At 39.2% G+C, this 16131-nt stretch overlaps 1 long non-coding RNA gene across 4 annotated transcripts in view; it reads left to right on the top strand.

The window, feature by feature from the left end:
* LOC145723217 (uncharacterized) overlaps positions 1–16131 on the top strand; it is a 90946-nt gene that overhangs the window by 13093 nt on the left and 61722 nt on the right. For all 4 annotated transcript variants that reach the window (XR_014148117.1, XR_014148119.1, XR_014148120.1 and 1 more), the window contains exon 2: positions 8791–8821. This is a non-coding gene — a long non-coding RNA (uncharacterized LOC145723217). The remainder of the gene's footprint in view (positions 1–8790; positions 8822–16131) is intronic.

Below are 16131 nucleotides of genomic sequence, written 5' to 3'. Positions count from 1 at the left end.
CCTAGTGGGTGTGAAGTAGTATCACATTTTGATTTTGATTTCCATTTCCCTATTGACTAATGATATTTGATGTAGGTTTTTTTTTTTGTTTTTTTTTTTAAATGCTGTTGTGTTGGTGGGGTCTGGAGCCAATGGCCAAGAAAGAATTCTTGAGACATCTTCAATGCAAAATAGTGGTTTTATTAAAGCACGGGGACAGGACCCATGGCAGAAAGAGCTGCTGTCTCTGCTCCCTGCTGCCTCGGGATTGTGAGGAGCAACGGATTATATACCTTGGGGTTGGGAGAACTAAAGATAAGGGAAGTTCCAAAAGGACTTTCATATGTTAAAGAAGACTCAGGATCCTGGAGGAATGTTATAATCTGCCTATCTCAAGTATGTGTTAATGGGCTGCAGGTTATAGGGAGATATAATTTTTTTTTTTTAAGATTTTATTTATTTGTCAGAGAGAGAGAAAGAGCACAAGCAGGGGGAGTGGCAGGCAGAGGGAGGAGCAGGATCCCTGAGCAAGGAGCCTCCTGGGATGATGACCTGAGCCAAAGGCAGAGGCTTAACCGACTGAGCCACCCAGGCATCCCTAGGGAGATTTAATTTTATCTACATTTCCTTCTGCCTCCGTTTCCCACATCAATGTTGAGCACTTTTGTGTGCTTATTGGCTGTTCATATATTTCCTTTGGAGAAATGTCTATCAAAATACTTTACCCATTTTTATTTTATTTTATTTTAAAGATTTTATTTATTTGACAGAGAGAGACACAGTGAGAGAGGGAACACAAGCAGGGGTAGTGGGAGGGGGAGAAGCAGGCCTCCTGCCGAGCAGGGAGCCCAATGCAGGGCTTGATCCCAGGACCCCAGGATCATGACCTGAGCCAAAGGCAGACGCTTAACGACTGAGCCACCCAGGCGCCCCAATCCTTTACCCATTTTTAAATTGGGTTATTTGTCTTTTCATTGTTGAGTTGTAAGAGTTTTTCATATACTCTGGATGAAAGTTCCTTGTCAGATAAACAATTTGCAAATATCTTCTCCCATTCCATGGGTTGCCTTTTCAATTTCTTAATGGTGTCCTTTGAAGCACAAAATTTTTAAATTTTTATGGAATCCAATTTATTTTTTATTTTGTTGCAGGTACTTTCAGTACCTAAGAAACCATTGTCTAATCCAAGATCATGGAGATTTACATTTATGTTTTCTTCTAAGAGTTTTATAGTTTAAGCTCTTACATTAAGGTTTATGATCCACTTTGAGTTAATTTTTGTATATGTTGTGAGATACAATCTAACCCCCCCCCTTTTTTTTTGGTACATGGCTATCCAGTTGTCTCCACACCATTTTTGGAAAGATTTTTTTTCCTGTGAATTTCTTGGCACCCATGTTGAAAATCAACTGACCATAAATATAAAGGTTTATCTGGACTTTCAATTATGTTTCATTGATTTCAATTTCTATCCTTCTTCCAATACCACAATACCACCCTGGCTTGATTATTGTAGCTTTGTAGTGTGTTTTGAAATCAGGAAGTGTGAATCCTCCAACTTTGTTCTTTTTCAAGATCATTTTGGCTATTCTAGGTTCCTTGCATTTCCATGAGAATTTAAGATCAGGTTGTCAATTGCAAAAACAAATGCAAAACAACAACAAAACCAGCTCTGATTTTGACAGGGATTGCATTGACTATTTACATCCATTTGGCCAGTATTGCCATTTTAATAATAAGTCTCCCAATTTATAAACATGGGATTTCTTTCCATTCATTTACTTCTTCTTTACTCTATCAATGATGTTTTGTAGCTTTCAGTATACAAGTTTTGTGCTTTTTTTGGTTAAATCATGGAGACTTTCCATGTGTATGTGAGAAGAATGTGCATTCTGCTTTTGTTGGGTGAATGTCTGGTAGGTCCAATTGGTTTATAATAGTATTCAAGTTTTTTGTTTCTTTGCTGATCATCTGTCTGGTTGTTCTAACCATTCTTGAAAGTAGAATAATGAAATCCTTATTATGGTTGAATTGCCTATTTCTCCCTTATTACTTTTTACTTCATGTATTTCAGGCTCTGTTTTTAGGTGCATATGTACTTATAGTTATGTCTTCATGACAGATTAACGCTTTTATCATTATAATGTATATTTTTTTGGCTCTAATAACGATTTTTGTCTTAAAATCTATTTTCTCTGACATTAGTATAACCACTCTAGCTCTCTTTGGGGTACTGTTTGTATATTTTTCCCTTCTTTTCCTCTCAGGTTATTTGTGGCTTTGAATTCACTCTTTGTCTTTTGTAGACAGCATATAGTTGGGTGATTATTTTTTCATCCATTCTGCACATCTCTGCCTTTTGATTGGAACATTTAGTCCATTTACAATTAATGTTATTATCAATAACATAGTTTTTACATTTGCCATTTTGCTATTTATTTTCTGTGTGTCTTAGCTCTGTTTTTTGGGCTCTTAGGTCTCTATTTAGGTCTCTTAGGTTTCTATTTCTCCATTATTGCTTTCTTTTGTGCTACTTACTTTCTGGCTACTGTTTTAACTCCTTTGTTGTTTCTTTTACTAAATGTTTTTGAGTTCTTTTCTTAGTGGCTGTCCTAGGGATTACAATTAGCATCTTAACTTAAAAAATAATGAAGCTTGGATTAATATCAAATTAATTGAGGTAGTATACAAAAATGTTACTCCAATATAGCTTTATTTTCTACTCCTCTTTGTGCTATTTATTGACATACAAATTACATCTTTATATATTGTATGCCCATCAACTGAGTTGTTAATCATTGCTTTCTGCACTTGTCTCTTAAATTAGAGGTGAAAATAAAAGAATTACAAACACAAGTACATTTATGCTTTTATGTTTACCTATGTATTTACCTTTACCAATGCTCTGCACAATATATACTGGCTTAATTTAGGCTATTATTAAAACTCAAAATATTCAGGGGCACCTGGGTGGCTCAGTCATTAAGCATTAAGTGTCTGCCTTTGGCTCACGTCATGGTCCCAGGGTCCTGGGATTGAGCCCCATATCAGGCTCCCTGCTCGGCGGGAAGCCTGCTTCTCCCTCTCCCACCCCCCCTGCTTGTGTTCCCTCTCTCGCTGTGTCTCTCTCTGTCAAATAAATAAATAAAATCTTAAAAAAAAAAAAAACTCAAAATATTCAGTTTGCATCTGCTATTTCCCTTGAATATTTCCCCCTTTCAATAGTAATTATTTATAGTATGTGATCTAGTGAAAGACTGAGTTTTAAATCAACAGTCCTAGCATCTACTAATGGCTTTTCGTTCACTGACTGATTTTGTAATTGGGATTAAACCAATTAGTCACTATCTAGGCTTCAATTTCCTGAACTGAAAAATGGAGAGGATAGCATCCAGCGCTATTTGACTGGTAATTTAAAATGTATCCACTCTTTGGGCACCTCACTGGCTCAATCAGTAGAGCATGAGACTCTTGATCTTAGGGTTATGAGTTCAAGCCCCACACTGAGCATGGAGCCTACTTAAAAATAATAAATAGGGGCACCTGGGTGGCTCAGTTGGTTAAGCATTTGCCTTTGGCTCAGGTCCTGATCTCAGGGTCCTGGGATTGAGCCCTGCATCGAGTCCCGCATCAGGCTCTCTGCTTGGTGGGGAGTTTGCTTCTCCCTCTCACTCTCCCGCTATTCTCTCTCTCAAATAAATAAAATTTTTAAAAATATATACATACAAAAATGGGATGTCTGGTTGGCTTAGTCGGTTAAGCATCTGCCTTCAGCTCAGGTCATAATTCCAGGGTCCTGGGATCAAGCCCTACATGGGGCTCCCTGCTCAGCTGGGAGCCTGCTTCTCCCACCCCCTCCATCCCTCTCCTGGCTTGTGCTCTCTCTCTCTCAAATAAATAAAATCTTAAAAAAAAAAAATTCTTCAAGGACACCTGCGCAGCTCAGCAGGTTAAGTATCTGACTCTTGTTATTGGCTCAGGTCATGATCTCATGAGTTGTGGGATTGAGCCCCCTGGAGATTCTCTCCCTCTGCCCTTCCCCCACTTGTACTCGCTCTTTCTTTCTAAAATAAATAAATCTTTAAAAATAAAAAAATAAAAAATAAAAATAAACAAAAAAATAAAAATTAAAAATAACAAAAAATTCTTCAACTTGCAAACTGCTTTCTAGTCGTATTTCTTTTTTTTTTTTAAGATTTTATTTATTTATTTGACAGAGAGAGACACAGTGAGAGAGGGAACACAAGCAGGGGGAGTGGGAGAGGGAGAAGCAGGCTTCCCGCGGAGCAGGGAGTCAGATGCAGGGCTCGATCCCGGGACCCTGGGATCATGACAGGAGCCAAAGGCAGACGCTTAACAACTGACCCACCCAGGCACCCCTCTAATTGTATTTCTATGAAGAAAATATAACTCATGAATACTCTCAACAATATCATAAATACCCATTCCTCAGGTAAACTTATTTTAAAAATCTAGTCATAGTTCACAATAGTTCAAAACCTTTGGGACACAGCAAAAGCTATTCTTAGAGGGAAGTTTATAGCAATACAGGCTTACCTCAAGGAGCAAGAAAAAAATTTTTTTTAAAGATGGTAGGTTTTCTTTTTATTTTTTTAAACAGAGTCTCTTTTTTTAAAGATTTTATTTATTTGTCAGAGAGATAGCACAAGCAGAGGGAGAAGCAGGCTCCCTACTGAGCAGGGAGCCGGATGTGGGACTCGATCCCAGGACCCAGGGATTATGACCTAAGCCGAAGGCAGACACTTAATTGACTGAGCCACCCAGGTATCCCAGCAGGAAAAATCTTAAGTAAACAACCTAACCTTACACCTAAAGGAACTAGAAAAAGAACAAACAAAACTTAAAATCAGCAGAAGGAAATAATAAAGATTAGAGCAGAAATAAATGATATAAACTAAAGAAACAATAGAACAGATCAATAAAAATCTAGTCATAGCCTAGCATAGGGATCATGAATACCTGAATCAGTCAGCTATTTGAAATAAGTCTGGAAAAAAAAAGGAATGTTATTTTAGTCTCCTATTCCCCTGGGTATGAGTTCTATTTTCCCCATCATTTTCTGTTTTGTTTTTAGGAAGAAAACAATCATTTTCACCTTGGAAGTGATTTTTTAAAAAAGATTTTATTAATCAGAGAGAGAGAGAGAACGCACACACAACCAGGGGGAGCAGCAGAGGGAGAGGGAGAAGCAGGCTCCCCGCTGAGCAGGGACCCCCCCCCCCCCGATGTGGGGCTCGATCCCAGGACTCTGGGATCATGACCTGAGCTGAAGGCAGATGCTTAACCAACTGAGCTACCCAGGTGTCCCTGGAAGTGATTTTTGAATAGGCCAAGTATTAGTTTTAAAGAGCTAGAATTACCATCATTTATAGTATGCAATCCAATGACCTATAAAATCTATTTTGGCCATTTTCCATAGCTCCATTAAAAAAATAATGACTGTGGTAAAATGAGGTTGAAAATAATTCCCGTTACCAAGGGGCCAAAGGTGAGATTCTTCATCATACACATTTAATTTAAGGATTGAATTTTAGCAGAGAGAGATAAGAACAATAAGGTAATTGTTGGTCATTCATTAAACAGAAGGTGAGTTTCTGCCTTTTGCTCCTATTGGAAACAAGTCCTTCCAAAGTTGGAAATACCTTCCACACTCAGGTGTGGTTGATCAGGTTCTGACCATGGTAATTCCTAAATATTAATGAAAGAGCAAGTTAAAGTAGATGATCTGGTAATTTTGTACTGGTATAATTCAGAGCTATTATACAAAGATACTCTAAGGAATTTACTTTGCCCTTCTCAATTTTGAAGAAATGTGGTTAGACTGACTGGAGTGTAATCTTGCTAACCATTGCATGACTTTCCATATGATCCTACTTTATCATAGGGTGGCTAACCTTTGCCTTACTTTCTTACACTACTTAAAAACACACTCTTTGTAACCAAAAACATATATATATATATTTTGCTCTTCTTTCACACTCAAAAGAAACTGTAGGTGGATATTCTTGTTTTCTTTTTTTTAAGATTTTATTTATTTGACACAGAGAGAGAGATAGCGAGAGCAGGAACACAAGCAGGGGGAGTGGGAGAGGGAGAAGCCGGCTTCCCGCTGAGCAGGGAGCCCGATTCGGGGCTCGATCCCAGGACTCTGGGATCATGACCTGAGCCGAAGGCAGACGCTTAACGACTGAGCCACCCAGACGCCCCTCTTGTTTTCTTTAGCTGAAGAACCCTGTGTCCTTTCATTAGTGGTCTGGAATCTTATTAGCAAACAAAATTTGCACATGGCTTTTATATTAGCGTTACTGTCACACTGTGTACACTGGGGAGATGGAAGACTCTAAAAATAACTAATCTAGCTTCAGAAAATGGACCGAACTATATGCTACATATTTCAACAGACTTAACAGTCCGGGCAAGAGAATATTCTAGAAACAAATCACAATTGGAATCCTTATTCTCCTCTCGTTTAGTTTTTTTTCCCCCCTCTTTTCCCTTAACCTGGGCATGGCTGCAGCGTTTTGTAAAAGGCAGCTTGCAGTCTCAATAAACAAAACATAGAACCTTCTTTCCATAGTGATTTCTGCAAACACATTCTGTATTGTAACACTGATGAAATTATAACAGCATTTTTAATAATAGAACAATTGCTTTTCCTCATTGACCTATTTTCATCACTAAAACAGTGTTCTCGTCCAGAGATGTGCTTATTCCTTATTGAGGGATTAATACAAGTATGTTTAGAGTGTTGTTGATTTGTTTGCTTGTTCTAGTTTTTAAATTCTAAATCTTAAGAATAAGTTTATTTGTAGCTATAACGCGTAAGTGGGCAGCTTTTCATTTCTTTCAGAAATAAAGCAGAAAGTGACTAATATCCTCATCTGCTTCTGAATTCTTACTCATAGGCTCCCCACCCCCCTTCTCTCATGTTCCACAACATTAAGGAGCCTGGAACATGATGTCAGCGTCTTTCTAAAGGCACTGGGTGATGTTTACACACTTAAGCTGCTAGCACTGACAGGACAACTGGAGTCAAATGTAAACCATGGTGTTTATTATTCCCAGTCAAATATGTTGTGCAATGGGTAGCAATAGGCACTGTGTGAAAGGTTGCCTAATAAGCTGCCCCAGCATCAGGATTAGTCAGCTCCTTGCTGTGAGGTGTGTGTGACCAAGATACCAGAGGTGGTTGGTGATGGAAAGGCAGGCTGGCCAATGACACGAACCAAAAGGAGGGGAAACTCAATTCTTGGCAGACAATTGAATCTTAGCAGAAGGCATTTGTTCTCTGAGGTGCAGAGGCTGAGAGGCTCCTGAGAAACATCTGAGGGAAAGATTTTGTTTTCTTTCTTTTTATTGTTTTACCTAAAAACTTTCTCCTGTATAAAACCTTAGAAGTCAGTGTGATTTCTGGTCACATTAATTTACAGTAGAACCAAATGATGCTTTCTGGAGAAATCTTTTTTCTTTTTGTAATAAAAAGTTTAATTATTAATAACAACAGAACCACACTAAAGAACATTGGAGAAACAAAACAAGGGGAACACATTCATAACCCCTTTTGCTAAAAACAATTACAGTATCACAGTAGCATACTTTCTTACTGTTTGAACTGTTTTACATGGTTGTAATCATCTAGTTACAGGATTTTGTCATAATTTCTTGGTAACTTATCATAAGCTTTTATATTCTCTTAACTTTTTTAAAAAAAGATTTTATTTATTTATTTGACAGAGAGAGAGAGCACAAGCAGGGGGAGCGGGAGGCAGAGGGAGAAGCAGACTCCCTGCTGAGCAGGAAGCCTGATGCGGGGCTCTGAGCCCAAGGCAGACACTTAACTGACTGAGCCACCCAGGCGCCTCTATCATAAGCTTTTTTCCCCATAGTGCTACATAATCATATTTTAAGTAACTGAATAATATTCCATTGGTTATAGTTCAGCATATGGTTGAACAATGTTTACTTTTTTTTTTTGGATTCCCCCCCAACTCATTTCCCCCCTCCTCTCACCAATGTTCACTTTAACCATTCCAATAGGCTGCTTCCATTTTATGCTACTGTTGTTATAAATAAAACTGAAGTGTTAAAATATAGTTTTTCAGTATAAAATGTTTAAAAATTAAAGGTGATAAAGGCTGCCTGGCTAGCTCAGTCAGTACAGCATGTGACTCTTGATCTTGGGTTTGTGAGTTCAAGCCCCACATTGAGTGTAGAGATTACTTAAAAAAAAAAAAAAATCCTTTACTGAACTCTACATCTGAAACTCATGATGTACTATATGTTGGCTAATTGAATTTAAATTAAAAAAAGAATCTTAAAAAAATAAATAAAATATGGGTGGCTCAGTTGATTAAGCATCTGCCTTTGGCTCAGGTCATGATCGGATCCCAGAGTCCCAGGATCAGTCCCACATCAGGCTCCCTGCTCAGCGGGAAATCTGCTTCTCCCTCTGACCCTCCCCCATCTCATTCTCTCTTTCTCACTCTTTCTCAAATAAACAAAATCTTAAAAAAAAAAATTTTTTTTTAATTAAATTAAAACTAAAATTTAAGGTGATTTATACCAAATACAAAACTTGTATAAAGCATATTTGAACAACTTAAAGATCAATAAAAAAATGAACAGCTTAGTATCCACTTCCAACTGAAGAAATAAAACACTTCCTGTAACTTGGAAGCCTGCCTGTGTGCTTCTCTCTGGATGCATCCTGCTCTCTTCTCCCCTATAGAAATAAATACAAGTCTAAATGTTTTGTTTATTAATTTTTTAATATTTTTCATTTTCCCTTAGGGTAGATTCTTTCCAGAATTGAATAATTAAGGTAAGTGGGTTGTTTTTATTCTTATTAGGGCTATCTCTGATGTTGGTGGAAAGCATTGGCTTACATTTTTCCTTCAGAAATTATCAGGCTTACCACACCCGCGTACGCAGGGTAGGCCCACATACCAGAGAAAAATTTGCCTCATAAGGGTGCAGTCTGTGACAGTTTTCTGCCATATGAGGATATGAAGGGTTAGGACTGAGAACCCTTGTAGTACAGAGATGATTCTGGATTACTTATGAGGGTTACCCTCCCTCCTCTCAGGCTTTTCTCCAATCTCTAGTTATTTTGGTTTTGGATTCTGTTATTTTAATTACTCATTCATTTAAAATAGGCAGTTCTTTTTGTTCAGCCTATTGGTGTCTGTCTTCTGGGATAAATGCCAACATAATGGTGTTCAACTTTACCTAGTGCCAAGGAATCAGATGGGTCAGGTCTTACTTGTCAGTTTTGAAAATGGAGAAACTAAATTTAAAAATAATTGGCCAATAATAGAACTAATAAGGGTGGTTAGCTTTCAAGTCAATAGTAAAAGCCCCAAATTAGTGTTTCTGATCACTTGCATCAGAATCAGTTTAAGATACTTGGTAAATTCAGAGATTCCTGCACTTGAGACCTACCAAAATCTCTGGATTTGGGGTCCAGGAAGCTACAGTTGAATAAACACCCCAGATGACTTTCAGTACCCTAAACTTGAGAAGCACCACCCTTGCTCAGGGGCAGCAACCTAAGAAAAGTGACATAGTAAATATTCCCATTATTTTCTAGTACATTTTATTTCCTTACCACTGACATGTAGGGTTGAGTAGCCATTTAGTGATCCTTTCTGTGGGACCCATTGTGGCAGATTTTGCTAGACAAGAATGGAAAAACCCTATCTAGAGCCATACCACCCAGAATGTGCCTGATTTCAGTGGCTAAGCAGGGGTGGGCCTGGTTAGTATTTGGATGGGGGTATTGAAAAACCCAGTTCTTTACTTATATTTTGAAATATTAATACCATACAAAGAAGTTACCCTTCAAGTGAGGTCTAGGAACCACCTTAATTATTTGTATCAATTTAGCAGTAAATTTTCATTGACTCTGACCAAGAGCAAGAATGAGATACTGGGGGCACCTGGGTGGCTCAGTCATTAAGCATCTGCCTTCAGCTCAGGTCGTGATCCCAGGGTCCTGGGGTCGAGCCCCGCATCAGGCTCCCTGCTCAGCAGGAAGCCTGCTTCTTCCTCTCCCACTCCCCCTGCTTGTGTTCCCCCTCTTACTGTGTCTCTCTCTGTCAAATAAATAAATAAAATCTTAAAAAAAACAAAAAAAGAATGAGATACTGGATGAATGCAGGTGAAAGCATTTGCCTGAAGCAAAGACCAGGGTTCAGTGACAGTTTGTGCCAAGCACATTCTGTTTTCTTCCCAGTTTGGAGTAGTGCCCTTTGTCTGTGACCTTGATACTCAGAATTGTTTTGTGCAACCATTAGCCTGCATAGCACTTTCTAATCATCTTTGAAGCTGGATTCTTTATGATCTCACAAAATCGGAAGGGACTTACAAAGGACAGAAGTGCACAGAAATTAGTTGTTGAAAAGCTAAAAGACAAGACTTGGAAAAACAGTATAAAGGTAGAAGTAGAAAGCCAAGTGGAGTCTGGAAAGAAACATTAGAAGTAACCTGAGAGACATGGGCATTCTTCACATTCATTCGCAATTAATATAGCTTGGGAGGTTGCTAAGCAAAACCCTTCTGAGAATTGAACCTGAGATCCTTTTTAATACACATTTGCTGTCTGGAACAGTGAAGGAACCCTGTACCTGAAAATCAATTGCTCTGTGAAAATGATCATTATTAAAATAGTTATTACTGGGGCGCCTGGGTGGCTCAGTCATTAAGCATCTGCCTTCGGCTCAGGTCATGATTCCAGGGTCCTGGGATGCAGCCCCTGCATCGGGCTCCCTGCTGGGTGGGGGGCCTGCTTCTCCCTCTCCCTCTGCCGCTCCCACTGCTTGTGCTCTCCTGCTCTCTCTCTGTCAAATAAATAAATAAAATCTTAAAAATAAATAAAAATAAAATAGTTATTACTGAAACTACATGATATTTGACAGAGTTTCTCTCACTTTTTTCATTTCATTTTTCTATGTTATCAGAAAGTTGCCATATTTAAGAACCCAGCAATGATAATTAGGAATATCACACATTTCAATATTAATATGTTTAGACTTTCTTGAAATTTGAACATAATATTTAACCCACAAAAAATGAAGATGAACCAGTTGGTGAATGTCAAATAGGCTGTAAATATACTAGGAATGTTCAATTTTAGTAATAAGAATAATAGTAACAACATGAATAAGGGGGAAAAATCAAATAATAAACTATATGTATATTTTACATTTTATGGAGGCTATTAAAATAACATCTTAAATTACAATAGCATATGCAAGGTATCTTTTTTTTTTTTTTGAAGATTTATTCACCCATTTTAGAGACAGAGCACAAGCAGAGGGGCAGAGGGAGAGGGAGAGAAAATCCCAAGCAGACTCCAAGCTGAGTGCAGAGCCCAACTTGGGGCCTGATCTTACCACCATGAGATCACAATCCAAGCTGAAACAAGAGTTGGACACTTCACAGGCACCCCCCCCTTTTTAAAGATTTTATTTATTTATTTTAGGATTTATTTATTTATTTGACAGAGAGAGAGAACACACAAGCAGAGGCAGCGGCAGAGGGAGAGGGAGAAGCAGGCTTCCCGCTGAGCAGGGAGCCTGATGCAGGGCTCGATCCCAGGACCCTGGAATCATGACCTGAGCCGAAGGCAGATGCTTAACTGACTGAGCCACCCAGGCACCCCCCAGGGTATCTTTTTAAAGTTTATTTGGTGATCTGCATTTTATGTTAAGTTCTGTCTCTGCAACACAAAATAAGGTCAAACTGATCTCAATAATATTTATGATGAGAAAAAAATATTTATGATGAGAAACTATGAATATATAAGATAGTAATAATTTAGCAGTTAAGGAATTTCAGTCCAATAACCAATATTATACTATTGATGAAACACTAAAGTTGGGATAAAGCAGGTTTCCTCCTTTATTTAACCTTATAAGGGAAATTCCTTTTTTTTTTAATGATTTTTTATTTATTCATTTGAGAAAGAGAGAGATCGAGCACAAGCGGGGTGGGGGGGAGGCGGTGGCAGGGTCAGCGGGAGAGGGAGGAGCACACTCCCTGCTGAGCACAGAAGCCCGATGCGGGGCTCAATCCCAGGACCCTGGGATCATGACCTGAGCCAAAGGCAGCCACTTAACCAACTGAGCCACCCAGGTGCCCCAAGGGAAATTCTAGACACTGTTCAAAAACAGAATTCATATGTATAGTTAGAAGAAATTATAGATGAGGGGCGCCTGGGTGGCTCAGTCATTAAGCGTCTGCCTTCGGCTCAGGTCCTGATCCCAGGGTCCTGGGATCAAGCCCCGCATTGGGCTCCCTACTCAGCGGGAAGCCTGCTTCTCCCTCCCCCGCTCCCCCTGCTGTGTTCCCTCTCTCGCTGTCTCTCTCTCTGTCAAATAAATAAATATAATCTTTAAAAAAAAAAAATTTCCCATTTCTTGGCACCTAACTGGCTCAGTCATAAGATCATGGGACTTGGGATGCCTGGTTAAGCGTCTGCCTTCGGCTCAGGTCATGATCCCAGGGTCCTGGGATCAAGTCCCACATCGGGCTCCTTGCTCAGCAGGGAGCCTGATTCTCCCTCTGCCTCTGCCTCTCCCGCTGCTTGTGCTCTCTCTCTCTGACAAATAAATAAATAAAATCTAAAAAAAAGAAGATCATGGGACTCTTGATCTCAGGGTCATAGGTTCAAGCCCAAAGTTAGGAGTAGACATTACTTAAATAAATAAATAAATAAATAAATAAATAAATAAATAAATAAATAAATAAATTTACTTTTTAAAAACCTTCCCATTTCATTGCATTTACTCAGTGCTGAGTATTTTCATTATTCTAAATCTTCAGCAATTTGATGGCAGAACAATAGTATCTCATTGTTTTCACTTGCATTTCTTTCTTTTTTTTTTTTTTAAAGATTTTATTTATTTATTTGAGAGAGAGAGAGACACAGCGAGAGAGGGAACACAAGCAGGGGGAGTGGGAGAGGGAGAAGCAGGCTTCCCGCGGAGCAGGGAGCCCGATGCGGGGCTCGATCCCAGGACCTGAAATCATGACCTGAGCCGAAGGCAGACGCTTAATGACTGAGCCACCCAGGCGCCCCAAGAAATGGGAACTTTTTAACATTATTTGTGGGAATGCCCTTTTTGGTGAGTAATTTGTATCAAAATTTAAGTATACATACCCTCTGATTCATCATTCTTCCAGTGGCATTTATACTAGAATGGGAAAGAAATAGGGGTATGAATAAAGATGAATAGGAATGTTCAGAACAGCTTTTTATATAATATTGAAAAATTGAAACAACAAAAATCAAGAGAATAATATAAGTATATTCATAGGATACACTAATACTAAATGATCGTGAAAACTCGTATTTTTCTCACAAAATGTTATAAGTGAAAAGAGCACTAAAAATAGTAGATAAAGTCTGATCCCAATTTTTAAAGTATATACATATTTGTAGAAAAAGAATGGAGGAATATCCACTAAAATATTTATGGTTGTTTCTTCCAGATGATGGAATTCTGAGTTATTTTTACTTTATTTTATGCTTTCCCAAATTTTTTATAATAAACACATATAATTATAAAAATCATTTTAAAAGCAAACATTTTAAGTTAAACAACAGTGTTAACAAGTTAAAGAGAATGACATTCAAATTATTTCCTAAATCTTTGCCTCTGACTCAAAAGGAAATTTTGCTTCTAAGCAGATTCTGATCTGTATTAAAATAGAGGTTGGTTTAGATTTTTTGTTTCCTGAGAGAGAAAACAGAAAATAATGCAATAGGTGGCTTTTTCACCTGACAGAAACTTTATTCCATGCCAGATTACACACACACACACACACACACACACATTCATCCTACCCAGGATACATTAGACTCCTAGTAATAAAGAAATAGAAGGTGTAGGAGAGGAAAAGCTTTTCCTCAACCCTCTTAGGGTCCCTGACTGGGCCTGAATATTAAACTAACAAAGACAGATTAACAGGAGAAAAGTGTCAAATTTATTTATTTATTTTATTTTTAAAGATTTATTTATTTATTTATTTATTTGACACACAGAGAGAGCATAAGCAGGGGGAGTGGCCGGCAGAGGGAGAGGGAGAAGCAGGCTCCCCGCTGAGCAGGGAGCCCAGTGCAGGGCTCCATCCCAGGACCCTGAGATCATGACCTGAGCCGAACGCAGACACTTAACCGACTGAGCCACCCACGTGCCCCCAAACTTACTTAATATAAGTTTTACATGCCATGGGACTCTTCATAAGGAAATGAAGACCTGAAGAAGCACAATTAAGCTTGAGACTTTATACTAGGTCTGATGAAGAGTAGAAAGTCATGGAAAACTGTGATAGAACAAAAGGGTCTGAGCTAAGGGTAGTAAACTGGGGAGAAGTTAGCAAGGCCTATTTGGACTCCTCTCAGCATCCCTCCATCTTCAGAGATTTCCTCTGAGTGTAGGTAGGGCACTTCTCACAAGAGGGTCCTATGACCTGCTTCAGAGGAGCAGAGGAAGTCGGAGAGGCCTTCCTGCACCTGCTGTTTCTCAAATTCTTTCAGCTCAAAATATTGAATATGCCCAAGAACCATATTTGGGGGTAGCATGTTCTGAAACCTATGAGAGGGATATAGGAGGGCCCCTGGTGTCTTGATTGTCACTGGTGCCAAATTCATAACCAAGTTTTTTTTTGGTCTGTAGTGACAATGTCAGAGTAAGGTTCACAACTATCATTTTGGGGGGAAATCTCTTCTCAGATTATATCTAATGTACTTCTTTTTAGTTTTACCATATGAAATTATGGTGATATTGTAAGTGATATGTCAGTTTTTTAAAAGTTCTTATTTGTCGGGGAACCTGGGTGGCTTAGTTGGTTAAGCAGCTGCCTTCAGCTCAGGTCATGATCCCAGGGACCTGGCATCGAGCCCCACGTCCAGCTCCCTGCTCAGTGGAGAGCCTTCTCCTCCCTCTCCTTCTACCTGCCACTTTGCCTACTTGTGCTTTCTCTCCCTCTGTCAAATAAATAAATAAAATCTTAAAAAAAAGTTCTTATTTGTCAAAAAAAAAATTGGCAATTCTGTGCCAGTTGTCTCTTACCACCTCCATTTTTCTTTGGAAATCTGAAACTAAGAGGTCTGAACACCGTTGATCTCATCAAACTTCCTTTTTTTTTTTTTTTTTAAAGATTTTATTTATTTATTTGACAGGAGAGACACAGCGAGAGAGGGAACACAAGCAGGGGGAGTGGGAGAGGGAGAAGCAGGCTTCCTGCCGAGCAGGGAGCCCGACGTGGGGCTCAATCCCAGGACCCTGAGATCATGACCCGAGCCGAAGGCAGACGCTTAACGACTGAGCCACCCAGGTGCCCCAAGCTTCCTTATTTCTATGAATGAAAAAACTGAGGTTCAGAAGGGAATGGAGATTTGCCCAAGGTTTTGTAGTGACAATGGAGATTATTTCTTTGGCCTCGTGATCACACAATAAGTCTTCAAGGGCTCATCCTTCCGAATTGGAAAACATTCAGGAAATTCCTTATAAGCCTCTTTGGGACAACTTCCACTTTTTTTTTTCTTAAGATTTTATTTATTTATTTATTTAATTGACAGAGAGAGAGAGAGAGACAGTGTGAGAGGGAACACAAGCAGGGGGAGTGGGAGAGGGAGAACTGTGACCAACTGAGCCACCCGGACAACTTCCACTTTTCAACTGACCATAGGAAAACCAGAACTCACCATCACTTTGAATGTCTTGTTAAAGGAAATCAGAGGGGCTCCTGGATGGCTCAGTCGGTTAAGCATCTGCCTTCCACTCAGGTCATAATCTCAGGGTCCTGGGATGGAGCCCCACATCAAGCTCCCTGCTCATTGGGGAGCCTGCTTCTCCCTCTTCCTCCACCTGCCGCTCCCACTGCTTGAGCTCTCTCTCTCTCACATAAATAAAATCTTTGAAAGGAAAAAAAAAAAAGGAAATCAGAGCCCAGCAGTTTAGTCAGTATAAACAGATTTTTTTCAGGAACAATTACAACAGGGGAAAAGAAACCTCAGTGTAGAACTGAACACAGCTCCAAATACAGCATGATGAACTGGGGATTTATAGGTAGAGGGCTGAGTAGGGGTCAGTGGATGGAAGATTACTAAGGGGAACCATCAGG

This window comes from Leptonychotes weddellii, chromosome 9 (assembly GCF_054177405.1).
Source record: "Leptonychotes weddellii isolate Sample4059 chromosome 9, ASM5417740v2, whole genome shotgun sequence".
NCBI classification, from domain to species: domain Eukaryota; kingdom Metazoa; phylum Chordata; class Mammalia; order Carnivora; family Phocidae; genus Leptonychotes; species Leptonychotes weddellii.
This window is presented reverse-complemented; position numbering and strand designations above follow the sequence as displayed.